Raw genomic sequence first — 21,914 nt, 5'->3', positions numbered from 1 at the left:
GTTTAAAACTTTAAAACTTATTGAATGCCAGCCTTCTGTTGCCTGGGCAATCCTCTGGGGTGGAGTGGCCGGAGGCCCCCCAACCATGTTCTTGGGTGTTTGGGTGAGGAGGTTGTGGAACTTGGGGAGGAGGGCGGTTGGTTACACAGGGACTGTAGTGGTGGTCTGTGCTCCTGCTGCCTTTCCTCCAGCTCAACCATATGCTGGAGCATATTGGTTTGATCCTCCAGCAACTTCAGCATTGAATCCTGCCTCCTCTCATCACGCTGCCACCACCTTTCAGCTTCAGCCCTCTCTTCAGCCCGCTACCTCTCCTCGCAGTCATTTTGTGCTTTCCTGGACTCTGACATTTTCTGCCTCCACGCATTCGTCTGTGCTCTGTCAGTGTGGGAGGACAGCATGAGCTCAGAGAACATTTCATCGCGATTGCGTTTTTTTCACCTTCTAATCTTTGCTAGCCTTTGGGAAGGAGAAGATCCTGTGATCCTTGAAACACATGCAGTTGTTGGAGAAAAAAAAAAGGGACAATGGTATTTAAAAAGACACATTTTATAGAACAATGGGTATACTCTTTCATGGTAAACCTTGCTGTTAACATTACATACATAGCACCTGTGCTTTTGTTCCAAGGTCACATTTTGCCTCCCCCCAGTGCATGGCTAACCCCTCCCTGGGGCTAACAGCGGGGAACATTTCTGTTTAGCTACAGGCAAACAGCCCAGCAGGAATGGGCACCTCTGAATGTCCCCTTAAGAAAAGCACCCTATTTCAACCAGGTGATCATGAATAATATCACTCTCCTGAGGATAACACAGAGAGATAAAGAACGGATGTTGTTTGAATGCCAGCAAACATACACTGCAATGCTTTGTTCTACAATGATTCCCGAGTACATGCTGCTGGCCTGGAGTGGTAAAGTGTCCTACCATGGTGGATGGAATAAGGCTGCCCTCCCTAGAAACCTTTTGCAAAGGCTTTGGGAGTACATCCAGGAGAGCCGCGAATGCCAGGGCAAATTAATCATTAAACATGCTTGCTTTTAAACCATGTATAGTATTTTAAAAGGTACACTCACCAGAGGTCCCTTCTCTGCCTGGCGGGTCCAGGAGCTAGCCTTGGGTGGGTTCGGGGGGTACTGGCTCCAGGTCCAGGGTGAGAAACCGTTCCTGGCTGTCGGAAAAACCAGTTTCTCCGCTTGCTTGCTGTGAGCTATCTACAACCTCATCATCATCATCTTTCTCATCCCCAAAATCTGTTTCCATGTTGCCTCCATCTCCATTGAAGGAGTCAAACAACACGGCTGGGGTAGTGGTGGCTGAACCCCCTAAAATGGCATTCAGCTCATCATAGAAGCGGCCTGTTTTGGGCTCTGACCCAGAGTGGCCGTTTGCCTCTCTGGTTTTCTGGTAGGCTTAGAATCATAGAATCATAGAATATCAGGGTTGGAAGGGACCCCAGAAGGTCATCTAGTCCAACCCCCTGCTCGAAGCAGGACCAATTCCCAGTTAAATCATCCCAGCCAGGGCTTTGTCAAGCCTGACCTTAAAAACCTCTAAGGAAGGAGATTCTACCACCTCCCTAGGTAACGCATTCCAGGGTTTCACCACCCTCTTAGTGAAAAAGTTTTTCCTAATATCCAATCTAAACCTCCCCCACTGCAACTTGAGACCATTACTCCTCGTTCTGTCATCTGCTACCATTGAGAACAGTCTAGAGCCATCCTCTTTGGAACCCCCTTTCAGGTAGTTGAAAGCAGCTATCAAATCCCCCCTCATTCTTCTCTTCTGCAGATTTAACAATCCCAGCTCCCTCAGCCTCTCCTCATAAGTCATGTGTTCTAGACCCCTAATCATTTTTGTTGCCCTTCGCTGGACTCTCTCCAATTTATCCACATCCTTCTTGTAGTGTGGGGCCCAAAACTGGGCACAGTACTCCAGATGAAGCCTCACCAATGTCGAATAGAGGGGAACGATCACGTCCCTCGATCTGCTCGCTATGCCCCTACTTATACATCCCAAAATGCCATTGGCCTTCTTGGCAACAAGGGCACACTGCTGACTCATATCCAGCTTCTTGTCCACTGTCACCCCTAGGTCCTTTTCTGCAGAACTGCTGCCTAGCCATTCGGTCCCTAGTCTGTAGCGGTGCATGGGATTCTTCCGTTCTAAGTGCAGGACTCTGCACTTATCCTTATTGAACCTCATCAGATTTCTTTTGGCCCAATCCTCCAATTTGTCTAGGTCCTTCTGTATCCTATCCCTCCCCTCCAGCGTATCTACCACTCCTCCCAGTTTAGTATCATCCGCAAATTTGCTGAGAGTGCAATCCACACCATCCTCCAGATCATTTATGAAGATATTGAACAAAACCGGCCCCAGGACCGACCCTTGGGGCACTCCACTTGATACCGGCTGCCAACTAGACATGGAGCCATTGATCACTACCCGTTGAGCCCGACAATCTAGCCAGCTTTCTACCCACCTTATAGTGCATTCATCCAGCCCATACTTCCTTAACTTGCTGATAAGAATACTGTGGGAGACCGTGTCAAAAGCTTTGCCTCAGCTCCTTCAGTTTCAAGCGGCACTGCTTCGGATCCCTGTTATGGCCTCTGTCCTTCATGCCCTGGGAGATTTTGACAAATGTTTTGGCATGTCAAAAACTGGAACAGAGTTCTGATAGCACAGATTCGTCTCCCCATACAGTGATCAGATCCCGTACCTCCCATTCGGTACATGCTGGAACTCTTTTGCGATTCTGGGACTCCATCATGGTCACCTCTGCTGATGAGCTCTGCATGGTCACCTGCAGCTTTCCATGCTGGCCAAACAGGAAATTGAAATTCAAAAGTTTGCGTGCCTTCTTCTGTCTACCTGGCCAGTGCATCTGAGTTGAGAGTGCTGTCCAGAGCAGTCAAAATGGAGCACTCTGGGATAGCTCCCGGAGGCCAATACTGTCTAATTGCTTCCACAGTACTCCAAATTTGACCCGGCAAGGCCAATTTCAGTAGTAATCCCCTTGTCGGGGGTGGAGTAAGGAAATAGATTTTAAGAGCCCTTTAAGTCGAAAAAAAGGGCTTTGTCGTGTGGACGGGTGCAGGGTTAAATCGATTTAATGCTGTTAAATTCGACCTCAACTCCTAGTGTAGACCAGGCTTAGAGAGCAGGAATGCTGTCCTTTGCCTCTGTTTGCCAGAAGCTGGGAATGAACAACAGGGGATGGATCACTTGATTACCTGTTCTGTTCATTCCCTCTGGGGCACCTGGCACTGGCCACTGTTGGAAGACAGGATACTGGGCTAGATGGACCTTTGGTCTGACCCAGTAGGGTTGTTCTTATATTCTTTATAGACTTTTTTGTTTGTTTTCCATTAATTCCCTTTTCCCTTCTTCAAAGAACAATTATAAAAACAAATATATTGTAATCAAATCTCCGGGGGATGGGAAGTAAAGTGAGATAAAACCTCATTAGCCATGGAGTTGTGAATCTAAAAGAAAATAGCTCACCTAGTCAGGGCTTGATTAACTCTCCTGTGAGCCCCAGGGCTATTAGATTTTGTGGGGCCCCTGTATACAAGTCTTTTTCCTGGGAGGGAGTTTGGTATAGGAGGGGGCTGGGGCAGGGGATTGGGGTACAGGAGGAGGTGCGGGGTCTGGGAGGGAGTTTGGGTGCAGGAGGGGGATTCTGATCTGGGGCTGGGGGTTGGGGTGGAGGAGGGGGTACCATAGGTGGCTCCCGGTCAGCAGTGCAGCAGGGCTCAGGCAGGCTGCCTGCCATACCCCCATACTGCTCCCGGAAGTGGCCAGCTGCTAGCACATCTCTGCGGCCCCTGGGGGGAGGACGGGGACAGCATGTCTCCATGTGCTGCCCACAAGTGCCTCCCCTGTAGCTCCCATTGGCCGGGAATCGGCCGATGGGAGCTATGGGGCAGGGGCAGTGTGTGGAGCCACCTACCCCTCTCCCCCAACCAGGGGCCGCAGAGATGTGCTAGCCGACGGCCGCTTCCAGGGGCAGCGTGGGGCCATGGCATGAGCGCCCTGCTGCGCCGCGGGACTTTTAGTGGTTTGGAGTTGGTGATTTATTTTTGTGGGGCCCCCCTTGAGCCAGGGCCCTGAGCTGCAGTCACTAAAACCCCTGCCCAAGTCTGGCCCTGCGCCTAATTAAAACTGAAGCAAATAAGAACTTCTAGAATAACCTCCTCCAAGAAGTCATGTGATTCATTTTTCCTCTTCCCAGGGGGTTGCCATTTTTGCATCCAAGAATTTGGCTGTGTACCTTCTCCCCCTTTAATTCTGCATCCTTCAGCCCATTGCTTGTCATCTAGTGCACAACCTCATTTTCAGCACCTCTTTTTAAACTGTTTAGGCTTTAGGCTTTCGTCAAGGTTACTCCTGAATGTTGCATGTATAGATGGTTTAACTTTATCCCTTGTCTCCATGGTCTGATTTGTCAAAGACAAATGTTACTATTGCTTATTTTGTAAAGCATATATGCTCTCCTATGTTCCAGCTGGCACTCATACAATCATAATAAGTGTTGTTAGAAACAAATCATTTATTGTCAATTCTCCATCCTTTCCTTTTCCTGTCTAACAGTGGACATACAGCATAAGTGTGTGTGTACATATATGTATTTATCTGCATAGATTCTAAGGCCAGAAGAGAACATTGGGATTGTCTGGTCTGACCTCCTGTATAACACAGGCTATAGAACTTCCCCAAAGTCATTCCTAGAGCTATGCCAGGAAGTTAGCTCTGTCATCTCCTGGTGATGACTCGGGAGACCAAGTGAGTTTTGGGTAATAAAAACAGAATCAAAAAGCCATTTTGGCATCCATCTCCAGGGGGAATAAAGAAACCAACACTTTGATTTTTGTAAGGTCTGGATCCTGGCAGGACAGCCAGTCATGCTGGAGAATGCTAACAACTTGGCAAGAGTAAGACATTGTGTTAGGCAAAACCATATCTTGCTATAATTAAGTTTTAGACACTAGAAAGCATGTAATTTTTTTGTTTGCAACCCTTTCATATCTCTCTCACTTGGGCTTAAAAATCACTTAATTCTATGTTCTTTGTTGTACTGTGCAATACTGAGATAGCTCAGGTGGGGTTATACACTCCCCCTTAATACAAGACAACAAGCTGTTGTGTGTACTGGCTTTTTGGAGACAGTGAACTTGATGTTACCTTTGTCAATGTCCAGTCAGAGGATCAGGATGCTGCAGGGGATATGGTCTGGGGGAAACTCAGGACTGGAAGGGTTGTGGGGAATCACCCTGCAAGGAGTAATTGGACTGGTGGAAGCCAAGGTGAGATCACTGTGTTGTGAGCATGCTTCTGGGCTCTGTCAGGGCTCTGATCCAAAGTTGCATAGCACAGAGGCACCCAGGGTTATAGGGCAGGCAATTACTGAACACTTTACTGGTCTGGGGGAATCCCCAAGGCATCACAGGCTGCATGTTTATTTCTCAGTATACCAATGTGTATTCAATTTACAAGTACAGATCTTTCCCCCCCTCCTCCTGCAAATAATGCAGCTCAGCAAATTCAGCCTGGACTCCAAGAACCAGTCTGGGTTCTTTCCATCTTGCACATTAACACCAGTAATAAAAAGCTCTACAAGGCAAATGATACCCTTTTGTTAGACCTGTGGAGCTCTGTTGCTTTCAGTGGGTTTGGCAAAGGTGTGATTAAACCAACTGCAAAATTCTCTTAATGTAGGAGATGGAATGGAATTTGCAGCTCATTCAGTCTTAGCTGTGTTGATTTTGCAAGGGTAGCAGGCAGTATAAAACTTTACACTGAATTGAGCATATATGGCTCTCGATACACAGCAGCAAGGGCATCTGGTGCCACTGATAGTCACTTTCTAGAGTGGAACTGCATTTTAATGTTTTTGTTCTTGTATCCATAAATCATCATCTTAAATTATATTAGAATATTACATAATTCACATCTCCTTATTTAGGATCTCTGCTGACTAGATGTTGGAGTGACTGGCCAGGTCTTTCTCTTTGGTCTCAATTTTTATAGTTGTAGGCTACAGGGCTTTTGCTTTGAGATTCCAGAAAGTTGATTAGTCCAGGCTGTTTATCCATTGGACTCAGACCTGTGAGTTCTGAAGATAAATTCACTATATACATAAATACGATGAATCTTATTGACAAGCTTCAGGAGCTGGATAGGGCCCCAAGATACTACCCCAGGATACTTCAACTCTTATATTTGTTGCAGGGTTTCTACTAGTGTCTAATCCCTATAGTGCCTAGCACACTCTTGGTACTTTAAAAATAGTTATTACTGGCTGTAGCCCCACAAATTCTCCAATCCAGCAATGAGACCCCAAGCCTGGTGGTTTGGTTTGTTTCAGTTGGGCTATCTGCAGGCTCGTGGATCTCATTGCAGGGCTGAGTTGCACATCCCTCAATTAGGAAGGGCTGAGGCCAGAAGGATGTGCATCTTCTTTTAAAGGGCTATCTCTTCTCTTCAGTGATTGTCAGTAACCCCCCCAAACCTTTACAAACATTGTACTGAATTCACAGTGAGAGGTTTTGGTACAAATGTATTCGGCTTATTTTTAAAATGCCTTGCCTTGCCATACAAGAAAATAAATCCGAGCTAATAAAAGGAGAAGCATTTTGCCATATCCCACCTAATGAGCTGATCCAGCTTACCTCTTCTTCCATTCCCAGCAGCTTGTTCCCACTTTTCACAGACCCAGGCAGCAGACCAGCTCCATGAGGTTTACTTGGTGATTTAGTGTGATTGGAAAAATGTAAAACAAGTTGCGCTCCCCAATTGCTGTCTGTACGATAATACCCGTCTCCCAGCCTTTGACGTAAGTGTTTCTATCATTTTATCTTGAGAGAGAAAAGAAAGAGGTGCTAAGTTTTAGGACACAGAATAGAAGGTGAGATGCAGTCACACAAAGAATGTGAGCAAATTCTTTTGTGCATCTTGGTTTATTTTCATACTGCCTTTTGGATGCTGCCAAACTGCCAATGCAGAATTGCTCTCTACAGTATATTCTTGAATACTCTCTTCATTTTAATGTTAAATGACTCAAGTGATGGAGTTTTCTTTGCTCCCGGGGAGGCTTAACAGACTTAATCATAAGAAATTTCCACCCCTTGCCCCCTCAACATTCAGCCTAAAACTTCCTTTGCTCACAACAAAATTATGCATACTCTAACCATCATCAAGTAGAGAAAATGAAATGCTGCAACAAATTATGGCAACCTAGTCCTGGCAAAAAGCTGCAATAACAATAAGCAGTAGTAATATATGTAAAGTGTACTCCTACATCCTGGAGAAAGACTGGCAATGTAGCATAAAAGACAGAGAAGGAGCACAGCTAAAATGAATCCTTATTAGGACTCACAATAATATTGTATTATGTACACAATGTAATTTTTCTGTTTATTCTGTACCTTCAGTGTGACTTCAAAGTAGTTGTCATGGTTAAATATACTTCAATTTTTAAAGTGTGCCTCAGGTCTAGGTGAAGAGGGATTGAAATGTTCATAGCTGAAAGCACTTATCAAATTAACAAAAAACAAGGAGAGAAGGAGGAAAATAATTATTTAAACTAATTTCCTAAACAAGAGCAGCAACATTACTGAGACAGAATAACATACGAAATATAGTCAGTTAAGGAGTGGTTAACTGAGGGTGATGATTTTAAGAGGTGTATGCATGTGAAAATATATGCTGTATGCTATATTATGTGTAGACAAATTGACTAAACTTCAGAAAAGTTTACAGGTCTTTTATGCTTGAATCCCCATCCACCTCTACTTGTAATTACTGCTGTAGTCTTTCTCTCTCGAGTAACCTAGAAGCACTTTGACCCATTCATTCTAGGACGCGTCTACAGCATGATTATTGAACTTCTTTTCACAATATCTAGTGACAAATGCATTTGATTGAGATAGAAACAACTGGAGACTTTGCAGCAAAGGATACTGCTGAGCAATACAGATGTTAGTTGTCTGCACTTCAAGCAGGAAGAAAGCTTGACACCATGATAATCCTCAAGATCTTGCACTGTCACTCAAATCTTGCTGTGGAATGAAGGCTATACGATTTCTTTGGATGATCTTTGAGAGACAGGGTGGGTGAAGTAAAATCTTTTATTAGACCAATTTCTGTCAGTGAAGCAAACAAGCTTTTGAGATTACACAGATCTTCTTGATTTCTTTTTTAAAATACAAAGTGCTGTCATAATACAGTACAGTCTGCAGTAGAAAAATATTTCTTTCTCTGAGGCACAACATTAATTATCACTATCAACATCTTCATCAAAGGTAAAAGAGATGTCACTTATACAAGACTAGAGATGTGATCAGATTCCACTATAATCCATCATTAATTAATGCACTATTATAGTGCTATTATGATAGGGAGATAGTGTGATATCTGTATTACTGTTAAATTAATTTAGTTCTGATTAATATTCTAGAAACAGAATAAGAAAAGGAACCTGGTGATATTTAGGCCAGAAACTACAGGTTACAAAACTGATTTTGATAAATGGTGTAATATGAGGCTGAGAAACTAGGTTAGGTTAATTAGGTTGAGGTCAATGTTTTTTTGCTTGAAATTAAGCATGTAGGTAAGTGTTTGTGGCTGGTAACTGTAGATTCTTTGGTGCATAAGCTTTTGTCCTCATCCTCTATTTTTGCACAGCTCATCACAAAGTGACCCTGATTCTGTTTTGGGTCACTAGGTGCTGCTGTATAATAAATAAATAACAATAAATGTTTCAGTATCCTGCCAATTACCTTGTTTTTCCCCCTTCTGGTGCGAGAACTTACTTCCTGTATTTTTATGTTCTTAACTTCCTAGTCTTATGCCATCTATTTGTGTTTTTCAAACTGTACCTTTTAAAAGGCAGGATTAAAACAAAAATCTTTTCTCCTTTAAAAAAAAAAGAAAAGCTTATTTGCAAAGACCAAGGGCTCAATCATGCAAAGATGCATATGAGACTACATATTTGAGTAAAGTTACTCATGGGCATAAGTGTTTGCAAGATTGAGCCCTTGAAACAAGATTTGATTAAGGTGGCATGTTATCCTGGTAGCTGGAGCAGCAGCTTCTTGATTATTCATTTTTTGTTCTGAAGGAAGCTTAGAGTCCAGTAAAGGGCAAATGGCTGGTCTGCTCAGCATCCTGCCAATGCCAACTGTAGCAGACACGTCAGAATTCTAAAACCACAGGATTTCATTTGTTCTGTTTGTCCCAGTTCAGGGCAACTGCACCTGTGTTTCCCTTTAGTATCCACCAAGAATACCCACTGTCAGGCTTCCAGTTGCCCAGCCATTGCCTTTCTGGGTGGATACTTGCATTTCTCTCCCTTCTGATTTTCCAGGCTGTACCGTTTCCTGTCTTCAGTTTAATTCCCAGCACAGACAGGCTGCCCAAGGCCACCTGCTTACTTTCTCTTCAGAGCTGGTGAACGGGTGTAATTGCTAGTTATACAGTACCAAACAGCACTTCCTATGCAAGCCTGCTTTATTCTTAAAGTAAAAAAGCATTACAGAGAAACATATTAAAAACATTAAAAGAACCTAGACAATTTACTAGATACCACCCCAACCCTAACATGGATTCTGGCAGGAGCAGTTCTTCAATGCCCCACCCAAGGGGAAGTCCTTATGGCTACAAACTCATCACAGGTTCAGCTCCGAACAAGCATGCAGTCTTATGAGACCTCAGAAGGCCCAGTCCTTCCAACCTTTCTCTAAGGATTGGGACCCTCCATGGCCCAAGGCTCCTGTCCATTTGCTAGTTCAGGATAAGGCCTTGAGCCAATTTAAAACAAAGCTATTTATGCCAAAACTCTTTTTTTGTTTGCTTGCTTGCTTGTTTGTTTTTTGTCAGTGATCCTTTGAGAATCCCACTGGAACCAGTATATGCATACCTTTCCAGGGGGCTGGCTTCTCTGGAGATGCCACAATCACCTAATCACGCCCTGCTGCTCTCTGATTTAGTCGTCCCATGAAAATACATATAATAACACATACACAATTGCACATTTAATACAATGGACACCAAAGGTATCAACGCTAATTCAGTAAGGTTTAACTTAATTCAATAACCTTTATCTTCATTCCTTAAGGTTTGTTCAGGAAATTGTCAGTCTGTAATACAAATTCCAAAAGGAGATCACAAAATAACCTTATTATATTATAGATTTATAAGAAACCTTCACTCTCAATGCTTCCATTTAAGCATTTTCACTTTCTTCTTTTATGGTTACTATATCTATATATTTATTATATACACCCACTTTTTTCATATGATTTTGCATTAGCAATAGTATTTTGTCTCTTGTAGAAAGAATCTTGCTGTCTGTATCCATATCGAGAGTGGGGTGGGAGGAGGTATTTTTTCATGCTTTGTGTGTATATAATAAGATCTTCTACACTTTCCACGGTATGCATCCGATGAAGTGAGCTGTAGCTCACGAAAGCTTATGCTCAAATAAATTGGTTAGTCTCTAAGGTGCCACAAGTACTCCTTTTCTTTTTGCATATCTTTCCTGTTTCTTATAAAAACAAGTTGATTTTAAACAATGAAGAAACTGCTACATATTTAATAACGTCCTTTTCTATAACAAGTTGCTTTGTTTTGTGAATATAAAAATTTTAATAATCTACCCTAATTGGATCCATTTTAAATGCAATACAGAATGTTAGAATTAAACAGCTGGCAAACTGTTCAAAACTGAGGGAAACAAGTCACAAGAATCACTTTCATTTTATATGGAATCAAAGTGCCTTTCAAAACACCTTGCATGTACTATAAGATATTCTAATTACATCAGTGTAATAGTTACAGTTGAACTAGCAGTTTCTTTCATGCCCTGACTTCAGGCACTTAAACATATTACACTTTGGATTGAAATGTTTTCTGCTTGTTAAGTTTAAGGTAAATGTCTTGGTAAAATTATGTTTAAGTTATGAAGTTTTTCACATTGGGTGCTTCAAATAATACAATGCAGCAGGAGCAGCTGAAAGATGTATTCTTTGTAAACCAATGTTTAAAACTTCTGTAAAGCAGGTTAGTGCATGGACATGTAGTGTCTGTGACTCCACTACATTCTTAACTGCAGGGCTCTGGATAGATGTGCATGTATTTGGAATGGTAAATATGGAAATAAATGCAGCAATGTTTATTTCATTTCTTAGATATCAGACCGTCCATATGAAGAATGCATTTGAATTTTTTACATCAAAACCCTGGACATACATGCTGCTTATATTCCTTATAAGTTAGTGTGTGTGTGTGGAGCTTGTCTTGCCTATGGCCTGTTCCTCCTCCTATTAAAACCAACAGCAAAATTCCTATTGATTTTGATGGAAGCAGGATTGGGCTTTTATGGTTTTCCTGCAAGCTGGAGCCGTCCCAGGGAGATCAGTCGTACACTTTGAGTAACACTGTTGTAAATCATTTTAGATATATTTCAAAAGAAATCAATGGCAAAAGGCACTTGAGACTTTTTAGGCTGAATGTCAAAAAAAGCTAATAAAACGACCAGCTTTAAATCTGCAAGACAGGAAAAACATCAAAATATAAATGAAAGACCAATAACGACAAACATCATTAATGATTTGGTCATGTTGGAGGTGTTTAAGTATTTGCACTTCATGTATAGAGCATTATTTATGGAGACCTAGTGGAAGTGCTTTGCATGGAAATATTTGAGGCCTAGACCCTTTCCTCCAGGAAGGTAGGGTATTCCTTGTATTGCTTGAGGAAAAACATCTATGTCTAACAAACAGCAGTAAGAGGCTTTAAAGAGAGTCCCATTTATTCTTCCTAAGCCAGAGGGTAGAGGGCCACAGTATAGTTCCTCACTATAGTGAAAGGAAAAGAAGGGCTGCTTTGCACTCCAATAGTATAGGTCCGAAAGTTGTGTCTAATATAATGAGTAAAATGCAGGTGGGAGTGTATACAGACTCATTCTAGCTCTACTCGAGCCAGTGCGCTAAAGTGGTTCTCAACTAGGGGTACACATACCCCTAGGGGTACACCAACTCCTCTAAATATTTGGCTAATTTTACAACAGGCTACGCAAATGTCCTATGCAGGACATGTCTACACTATGGTGCTACAGCTTTAGTGCTGTAGCTGTGCCGTTTGTTGTGTAGACATGTCCCAAAAACCATTGACATGACTTTCAGTGTGAGTAGTGCTAGATTTTAAAAGTTATAGATCGGTACCAGGTTGGCTTTTCAAAAGTACATAGGTCCCTTCCTCCCATCAACTTCAGGGCCTTTTGAAAATTCCACCAGTTGCCTCACTGCATCTTTCGGTCCTAAATAACTTTAAAATTGTGCCCTTAAGGTTTAGCAACCAAGTGACTTACGCTCCTTTAGAAAATGTTACCCACTATCTCTTCTTGTTATCTACAGAATTTTATAATTTGTGCTTTTAAAATACTTGGCTTATTAAGATCATTTAAAAGAAATGTAGGTCTATAGCTCATTAGCAATCCATTTCATTCTCTCTGGTTATTTCTGAAAGAATAGCCTGACAAATGTATTTAAGGTATTTGGATTCTGGGGCTAATAAAAGATTATATCTGAGGACTTATCTGATTGCTGGTATTTCTCAAAAGGTAGGGAATTTTATTCTAAAATAGAGACTTGACAGGGACTCCTTCTCACTCCCATAGAATAGCTTCAAAGCATTGATATTATCTTCTACCAGCCATTAAGTGTTGCCAGCTCTGAATCTGAAAGCATATTGATCTGTTGTCTGTATGCTGCACATGCTGGACAGATCTGTTTTATCTTGAGAATACAGAATCTGATTTCACTTCATTTTCTTGAGACTGGCAGTGCTTCCAAAAAGGGGTAAAACGCCTCACCCTGCCAAGTAATTGGGCTTTCCTAGAACATTTGGCATATAAATAATATATTAAAGAATAGGAATAATTAATCTGCTTTTAATAGTAACAGTATTTCAATTGGTGGGCTGGCTTAAATAATGCTGTTTTTTTCCTACTCCTACACACACTTTGTTCATTCACGCTACTAATGCTCTACAATCATTGTTCCAAGCCAGACTAGTTCATTAGCCATAGCTAATGATTAGGTTAGGCCAAATCTCATCTTCAGGTTTTGGTTGATTTTATTGTTCCATTTTTGGTTATCCACAGTGTAAAAACAGAGTCCCCCTGACAGACAGGGAGTACATATAGAAACAGTTATATCTACAGTAACAAACTCTGTACCTGATTCTGATCTCGCCAGTTCTTTTCAGAATCAAGCCATCTACTTACACTTCAGAGATTTCCAATCTAATTACAGTAGGGTAAACTGCACACTGTGGGCGAGATTGTCACCTTGCTACAGCCCACATATAGGAGCTGTAAAAACACTCAGTGGGGGTTTTCCCTGACACAGGCATTGTGTAAGGTCACTTAAGTAGCCCAACATGGATCTCCCTCCTTTCAAGTCCTGGTTCTTGCAGGGGTGGGTGGGAGGGGGCATGTCAGAGGTGGGCCCAGAGAGCTACAGGCATTCTAGCACTGCCACCTCCTAGGAAATTCAAGGTGGAAGCAGTAACTATAATGGCCTTCTGAACTTGTTGTGCTGGAGCTGGAAAGGTGTAAGAGTAGCTTAAAGCCACTTTTGTCCTCCCTGCCCCAAGGCAGTAAATTCTATTGAAACACAAAACCTCCTTCTGTCTTTTTTCTTTACTTTTTAGATCAGAAGATACAGGCTGCTGCTGCTTCTTCTTCTTTGAAGTTTGCAGGGGAGAAGGCAGAGTGGGGGTGAAGGTAGAAAGACCCCATATGGTGATAGTTGGCAGAATAGGCTGTGGTGGCAATTTTGCAACAGAAAAGCTTCAAAAACAGACTCCAACAAGAACTGCTGAGCTTGATACCATTAACTTGGGTTTGAATAGAGACTGGGAGTGGCGGGGTCATTACACATATGGAATCTATTTCCCCATGTTAAGTATCCTTTCACCTTCTTGTCAACTGTCTAAATGGGCCATCTTGATTATCACTACAAAAATGTTTTGTTTTCTCCTGCTGATAATTGCTCATCTTAACTAATTAGCTTCTCACAGTTTGTATTGTAACTTTCCAACTTATTTCAGAGTAACAGCCGTGTTAGTCTGTATTCGCAAAAAGAAAAGGCGTACTAAGGTTAGTCTCTAAGGCGCCACAAGTACTCCTTTTCTTTTTCCAACTTATCTATATGTATATATATCTTACTATATGTTCCATTCTATGCATCCAATGAAGTGAGCTGTAGCTCACGAAAGCTTATGCTCTAATAAATTGGTTAGTCTCTAATGTGCCACAAGTACTCCTGTTCTTTTTGCGGATACAGACTAACACGGCTGCTACTCTGAAACATGAAGAACTACAGTCTGTCTGAAACCAGCAGACTGAGTAAAGACCCTTTACTGTATATTCATTACTATCAAATCTTGAGTCGTCTCTGCTGAGCAGGACACTGCAGTGTCTGAAAACTCTCTTGTTTTTTCTGCTCTTGCATAACCTTTACAACAGGCGACAGTGTGTCCATGTTCTGGATATTGTCTTATTAAAACAGGTATTTCTAATAAACTGTAAAAATAATCAGAATTTCTACTTAGATTTGCTTTAAATCTAAACCTACTGTAGAACTGACATTTCTCAGATTGTATGCAGTGTCATAGCCATGATGGTCCCAGGATATTAGAGAGACAAGGTGGGTGAGCTAATATCTTTTATTGGACCAACTTCTGTCAGTGAGAGAGACAAGCTTTCGAGCTACACAGAACTCTTCTTCAGGTCTGGGAAATGTACTTCATGTCACAGCTAAATAATAAGGTGCAACAGATTGTTTAGCGTAAGTGGTTAACACATTTCAAGAGACCATTCAAGGTGAAATGGCCCATATCTCCAATCATATGAGGGGAAGATGAGAAAAATCTGGGGGTGGGGTTGGGATGGGGGGGTTTAGTGGATTATAGATTGTTGTAATAAGCCATAAATCTGGCATCTCTGGTCAGTCCATGGCTTTTAGTGTCTAGCATAGTTATGAATTTAAGCTCCCAGGTTTGTCTTTTGAAGATGTGTACAGATTTTCTTTGAGGATGAGGACTGATAGGTCAAATGCAGAGTGATTGCTTTGTGAAAAGTGTTCACCCACAGATGATGTGGTGTTTTTTGTCTTATCATTTTCTTGTGTGAGCTCATTCCAGAGCATAGAGATTGTCTGGTTTCACCCACATAGTTGCTATTGGTGCATTTAGCGCACTGGATGGTGTAATAGGCATGTATAGGATCCATGGATCTTGAAAGGAGTGTTATGGGGGTTATGACCATCACCCACCCCCCCCCCAAAGTTGCTAGTTTTACAGAAATGAACTTAAAATGTTCCTTTAAAAGTGAAATAGTAACTGTAGGCAAAAGATAAGAGATGCAACCTCTTTGAATCACTGCTTGTGTGTTAATTTCTAGTTTCCTTCTGGATTTCTTTTGAAGAATGCAATATACTTCCTGTATTGTGGTTACTCTGGTGACCATTAAAAGGAAACTAAAATATATGTTTAAAAGATATTCTCTCGACTCCAGTGGGGCTCATCACTACTCAGCATTGGTGGTAGCATTTGGACCATGTGCCAGCAAAATTGTTGGGAATTGATGCCCTTTTCAAGGGAGGGGCTTTTTCCCTGTTCCGATATTAGTGTCCTGTCTGTGGACTCAGACTGTAAGAGTTGTAATCTTGTACCACTTGATGAACAGGGAGTACAGAGTGAATAAATGGAATTATTACTAAGTGGTTTTTAATCCTAGATATGTTGACTTTTTATTATTGTATGAGGCTGTTACTGTTCTCTGCTACGATTTAAGAACATCCCACAACAATGTGTTCTACTGTCATTTCAGCTCACGCATGTCTGGGGAAAAAAACCTTTCATTTTGATAAAGACATTGCTTTCCTACTAAAAATCAAGTAATATTTCATGCTAATATATCCAGACTGATTCAATAGCCTAATGAATAGTAAAAAGTGAGATACGTTGACCTAGGTACAGAAGTGACATCAGATCTTTGGAACCTTCAGCCTCTTGTTAGATAAAGGTATTGTGGAGGCAAAGCTCTGTTTCCAAGGCGATAAGGAGAAATGAAACCAACATAATTGGTAAGTGACAGCATTTTAGTGATGGGGATTAGCAGGGCGGTGAAATGTTGTCTAGTATGAAGTGGATTTTGTAGCATTACTTTGACGGGGTGGGGGTGGGGGAAGAGAATAGGTTCATGTCACACTGGGAGGGAGGGAGGGAGGGAGTCCCAGGGCTCGGAGTAGTATAGAAAAAGGCATAATGTCAAAAGAGGCTCAAGAGAAAAAGATAAAGAAGGGACAAGTGAGACCTGTTCATTTGTGAAGATGGTAGGAAATAAGAACAGAGGTTAAGGCAGGGCAGAGGTGTTTTCCCCCCCCTATTTAATTGCTTTATAAAAATCTTAACTTTTCATATGTAAACTGGACACTAAGGTGGTTTCAGGGACTATGGATCTCAAACCCTGGTCCAGAGTACTTTCTGGAGCCATTAAATTCTGAGTTGCCAACAGTTGCTAGAGCTAGAAGCTGAACTCTGACAGAAGACTCATCCTGGGATCTGACTGGCAGAATGCTGGGGGTCTTGATTGGTTCCCTGCTTGTATTACAACTGAGCACAGGAACAGGAAGTTGTCTTGCAACTGGGTTTCCCCTGCTTAGGACAGATTCCCTTGCAGTTCCTTGCTCCTACTGCCTGACTCTGACCACCTGGTAACCTGACCCTGCCTGCTTCCTGACTCTCTTGCTTTGCCTTCTGGTCTGTCTCCTACTCTGACCTGGTATCTGATCTGGCCCTGCTCCCAACTCCCACTCCAACCACTAGGATATAACGCTCACATCCCAGTCATTGCAGCTTGCATGGACCACTTAGGCCACAGGAGTGAGCCCGATGCTGGCAGAATGGAGCTGTCTAGCCTTTTGGGAGCATTGGACACACTTGAGTGGGCTGCCCACTTTTAGGAGTACAACCAAGCCCTGCAGGCCCAGGTCATCCAGCTAACCTTGGGGAGCCAGTTGTTGCACGAGCAAATCAGACAATTGCTTGCCAAAAATGCTGCAGTCGAGACACACCTCTGTTCTCCAATACATCTGCTGGAACGGTTTGATGATGATTGCAGGTGATTCTAGGGTTTTATAAACCAATGCTGCCTCCTGTTCATGATGCAGTCTCAGTCCTACAGAGGCTGCCTAAACCAAGTTCTGACAGGGGCAGAGCACTCCTAGCCTCCTGTGCAGCACAGTTCTGCCACCTTGTGGCTGATTCAAATGGGAATGAGGCAGCACAGCTGTACCGGTTCCGATGGGGCCCGTGAGAAGAAATTTGTAGGTGCCTGTGAGTCTGGATGCCCTCATGTGTCTCACCAACTGTGTAGACAATCCGTTATAAGAATGAAGAGAGGAAAAAGGGGCCGAGCCCCCCTTGGGGAAAGAACAAAGTTGGTGTCAGTGCATGTGTGTGTATGGGTCAAAGCACCTTTTTTACCAACTGAGTACCACTTCTGAGTCCACCTGCAATTACCGGCATTGTCTCCCAAACTAGCCACCTCAGACCTAGTGGAGACGATTCATCAGTCACAGAAGGAAGATAAGCATCACATGGAAAAAACAAGAGCATATGGACCAGCCTCAACAGCAAGGCCACACCTATTCAGTGGGGCAAAAGGTAAGGTTTTCCAGGGAGCATCTCTGCACAGACAGACTGGCTTACCAGTTGGACTTTCGGTTCCTTGGGCCGCTTAAGGTCAATCCAGTCATTTCTGAATTTCAGCAACACCGCTCGCTCGCTCGCTCGCTCTCTCTCTTTCTCTCTCTCTCTCTCTGAAGATTCATCTGATGTTTCATGTATCTCTTTGAAATGTTACATGGAAAACCCTTTCCTTCACAGGACCTGTCCACCTCCTCCACCAGTACTGATACTGGGTGTGATAGTCATCGTCCAGACACCCCCAGGGGAGAACAGGGTCTGAACCCTAGAGAATAAGCAATTGAATCAACTAGTTGTATACAATGTTTTTGTTGTCGTAGTAGTAATAGTATAACTATGTCAAGTAAGGTCTCTTACGAAAGCTTGTAATGTTATAAACTTAATGATCAGTAGGAGATATGGATATAGAATATGGTTATGAACGTATGCATGTATATGTGTAGAAAATTTGTAATTGTAGTGCAACTATAGCATCCCCTCACAACAGTGGGTAAAGTAATCGGGCAGAAAGGGGCATTGAATACCATCTTGGCCTGGGGTACCAATGTGCTTATGGCTGAACCATGCTCAGTGCCACTAGAGAAACTATCTGTTTCATAGTATGTAGGAGCAGACAGGTTGATGTACGTTCGTTGTGCCAAGGAATTCTGCATTACATGTACGTGATGCGGCTGAGCTTCGCTGTAGTTCAAGGTAGCTCCAGTTTTATTTACTTTGCTTGCTCCATCCCATATATTATATGACAGTTCCAATATCTCCTGGTTTAATATCCTCTTCTAAGACTTAGCAGTGTGCTTAATCAACATATGAAATGTGGGCTGGTCATGAATATTAATCAAAGTTGAGCTCTTGTCTCATTGTTTGCTACCAATGAATTGCCACTGGAGCATAGTACATTTGCAGTAACAGTAATAACTGAACTCAGTGACACAGAAACCTAATAGTTTTATAATTTTGACAGTTTTGCTTTTCCGTGCTCGGAGATTGAATTGCAAAAGTGAGATTGGAGACAGAGCTCCTGCTGTGTCCCTTTTAGCTTTCACAAATTATTTTATTTTCTTATGAAATGTTGTAAAATATTTGTAAATGATTCCTCAATAAAAACAACTGCAAAGTGTTGCCAGTTGTGGTGATATGCACAGTGGTAAACTATCAAATTTGAGCATCAAAGGAGGTAATGAGAACAAGCTGAATGACTGTGCTGGCCTAAGTAGGAGAAATCCTGAAAAAATTCTAAATGGCATTTCAATTTGCTGTAACTTTACAACATACTCACCAACATCTGAACCATTTTTCTTCTCTTGCAATTGGATTTTATTCAGTGTAATTGCTATGGGATATCCAGTCCTACCAGGGAGATTAGTGCTGTCACAAATGCTTGAGAATGTGATAATGATAATGATCAGCTACAAATGGGAACTTGGACATCAATTATGGGTATCTTAAAAGCCAGGCATAAGTAAAAATAAGACACCACTTCTGATCATTTTCTTCCTTTAAAGAAAGCCTTTCCCACCTCATTTTGTTTTGAGAGTATAGAACAGTTATTATTGGACTCCAGAATGCTTTGAGAAATTTAATTTTGAAAATACATAGTCTAGGAGATGTTTCACACATCTTACAATCTTGATACACATTTGGTTTGGTAAAGACTGTGCTTGAATTTGGCTAGTGGAGTTGGACTACCTCTTGAACCAGTGTGTCAAATGTGCATCCCATTTGCTATAGCTCATTGATCTTTCAATATTCTCTCACTTAATGTCATTTTAGCATGCTGCAGTGAAGGATGTTAAGCTGCTAAATTCCTAAATTTGTTGCTGAAAAAAAGGCAAGGGACACCAAGGAAAGAGCAGCACAAAGGATGGGAGATCAGGAAAAGAAAAGGGGAGCTGAAAGCACAGGAATCGAAAGGAAAGTGAAAAGGCAGTGATAACTGTTACACTGTCTGAAATGGCTCATGACTGCGCATGCCTACCTCAGGGCAGACTGACAAATGCATGGTGGTGGTATGTTCTATAATTAGATTTCCCCAGCCCAGTAACGACTGTGAACTCCTGGACTACTGTAACAGTCTTTCCGTGCAACCATAGACAGTTCACTTAGGCTCTCCAGTCTATCTTGCCACCCAGGCCAGCTAGACTTAGTGATAAATGATCACTTACACCAAAAATCACAAAATATTCAGGTTGCTCCCAGTCCCAAGAGACCAGTCACTTACCCCAGATCAGTTTGTACCTTAGATCTCACACCAAAGACAATGTTGGTAGCCAATCTTATAGTAAACTAAGTAAGGATTTATTAACTAGGAAAAAATGAGTTATTTACAGGTTAAAGCAGGCAGCATATATGCACAAATTAGTTAAATCTATGTCTCAAAAGGTGACAGATGTAGTAACCGATCAGTGCTGAATGCCTTTTAAGGGCTATGCCAGGTTGACCCTGGGGATCTCTGCTTTTTGATTCTTAGCACTAGCCCTTGTAAGAGTCCAAACAGCAAAGAGGTATTCATGTCAACTGTCTTTATTTCCCTCTTCCAGCATTCAAACCAATGGGATGAGGCCTTCTGTACGTACTTCTGCATGTGCGGATGGGGCAATCAACAAAGCTTTTGTCTTAAAGGCCTGATTAATTTTAATAGCCCTCCTGGAAAGGGGAGGGGAGAGGCACTCTTTCTGTCTGAGTTCAGAGCAGGCATTTGTACTATTATAAAACAAAGATAATGTATCTTGCAGCAGGGAATACAGACATTACAGGTAAGATTAATGCATGCAGCAATTTACAAGCATTTTATAGAATCTGTACACAAAAAACATTATTTCTAGTCTAACACCTATCTTGAACAATACTAACATATAGGTGAGCTGGTCTGGTTTACAGCTATGAATTTGTCAGTGCTCAGCTGATGGCTACAGACTTGGCAAGAGCTGGTACCTGGTTTACCAGCATCATATTAACAATCAAAAGAGATGAAAGTAACAAGCAGTTTTATATTCAGTAAGAAAATGCATACAGCAGAAACCTTCCAGTTAAGGAATGCAATAGGGCTAGAATACTCGTATGTAACGGTTGTATATTTTCGAGGTAGCTCTTTCAAAGGCCATACAGTGAGGAAGTGGCAGAGGCAGGATTAGAACTTTACAGTTCCATTAGATCATGAGGGCTATGTACGTTGTAGGTTTGTTTTTTACTGTGGGGAAAATACATAGAGGCCTCAAATTCATTGTCAGAGTGGCTAAACTTCTATAATGAATTATTAACATTTATCCTGTGATAGTTCTGACTGGCAATGTTGTCTCAAATTTTCACATACTTAGACGGGAAAGGGAAGTGATGTTTGGATAAATTAAACATATTGATAGAGCTTCAAACATTTGCTTCATTATAAGTATCCAGGCCCCTATTCAGGAAAGCACTTAATCACATGGTTACATTTATGCACAGGCTTAAATGCTTTCTTGAATCGAGATACTTTTCTGAATCAAAGCATTTTGGGAGGCCCACACTACTTCCAGTTCATTCCTTCCACTTCAGGTCCTTCCCCAATCCCAACAGAAGCCCTGGCTCTCCCATCTCCCAAAGGACAAAATAGTAGAGATGGTCACATGGGCTAAATCACTGCTGTCACAGAATTGTGTCCTCTCTTCAGACAGCGACCAGAGATGGTAGATCCCAGAACACCCTCTCTTGAGCCTATTGAATGAATATTTAAAATTTAAGATGCTGTGGTACTTCTGCAAATTTTTTTGCCCCAAAGTATATCACAAGATAGTTACATCCTGCAGTATTCAAGACCAGGTCATCTCTCTCTCTCTTCGCTCAAGATTAGTGATTTTCATCATAATGAAAGTATAATGGATATTTTGTGAGGCACTAAATGGTGGGAAGGTGAAAAGTTTTTTTAAATTTTTAAAGAGATGAGTTCATTTGACCTCTGATAGGTTTATAATAGCTTCTACTACACCAAAAGAGGAGGCCTGATCAGGAAGGAAAAGAGCCCGTTTGTGAGGATGACTTACAGTGAGAGAGAGGAGCCATCTCTCTGTTACTTAAACTGAAATTTTTTTGACTTAGAGAAATTGAACACAGAAGCTATCAGAAAATTGGGTAGATGATTCCCTGTGTCATAGGGTTGTT

At 41.9% G+C, this 21,914-nt stretch overlaps 1 long non-coding RNA gene across 1 annotated transcript in view; it reads left to right on the top strand.

Moving 5' to 3' along the window:
• Nucleotides 1-21,914, top strand: part of LOC140909977 (uncharacterized) — a 175,369-nt gene that overhangs the window by 50,743 nt on the left and 102,712 nt on the right. The gene's annotated exons all lie outside the window — the stretch shown is intronic.

This window comes from Lepidochelys kempii, chromosome 4, assembly GCF_965140265.1.
Source record: "Lepidochelys kempii isolate rLepKem1 chromosome 4, rLepKem1.hap2, whole genome shotgun sequence".
Taxonomy (NCBI): domain Eukaryota; kingdom Metazoa; phylum Chordata; order Testudines; family Cheloniidae; genus Lepidochelys; species Lepidochelys kempii.
Note: the sequence above shows the minus strand (reverse complement) of the source record. Positions and strands in the feature narration are given on the sequence as shown.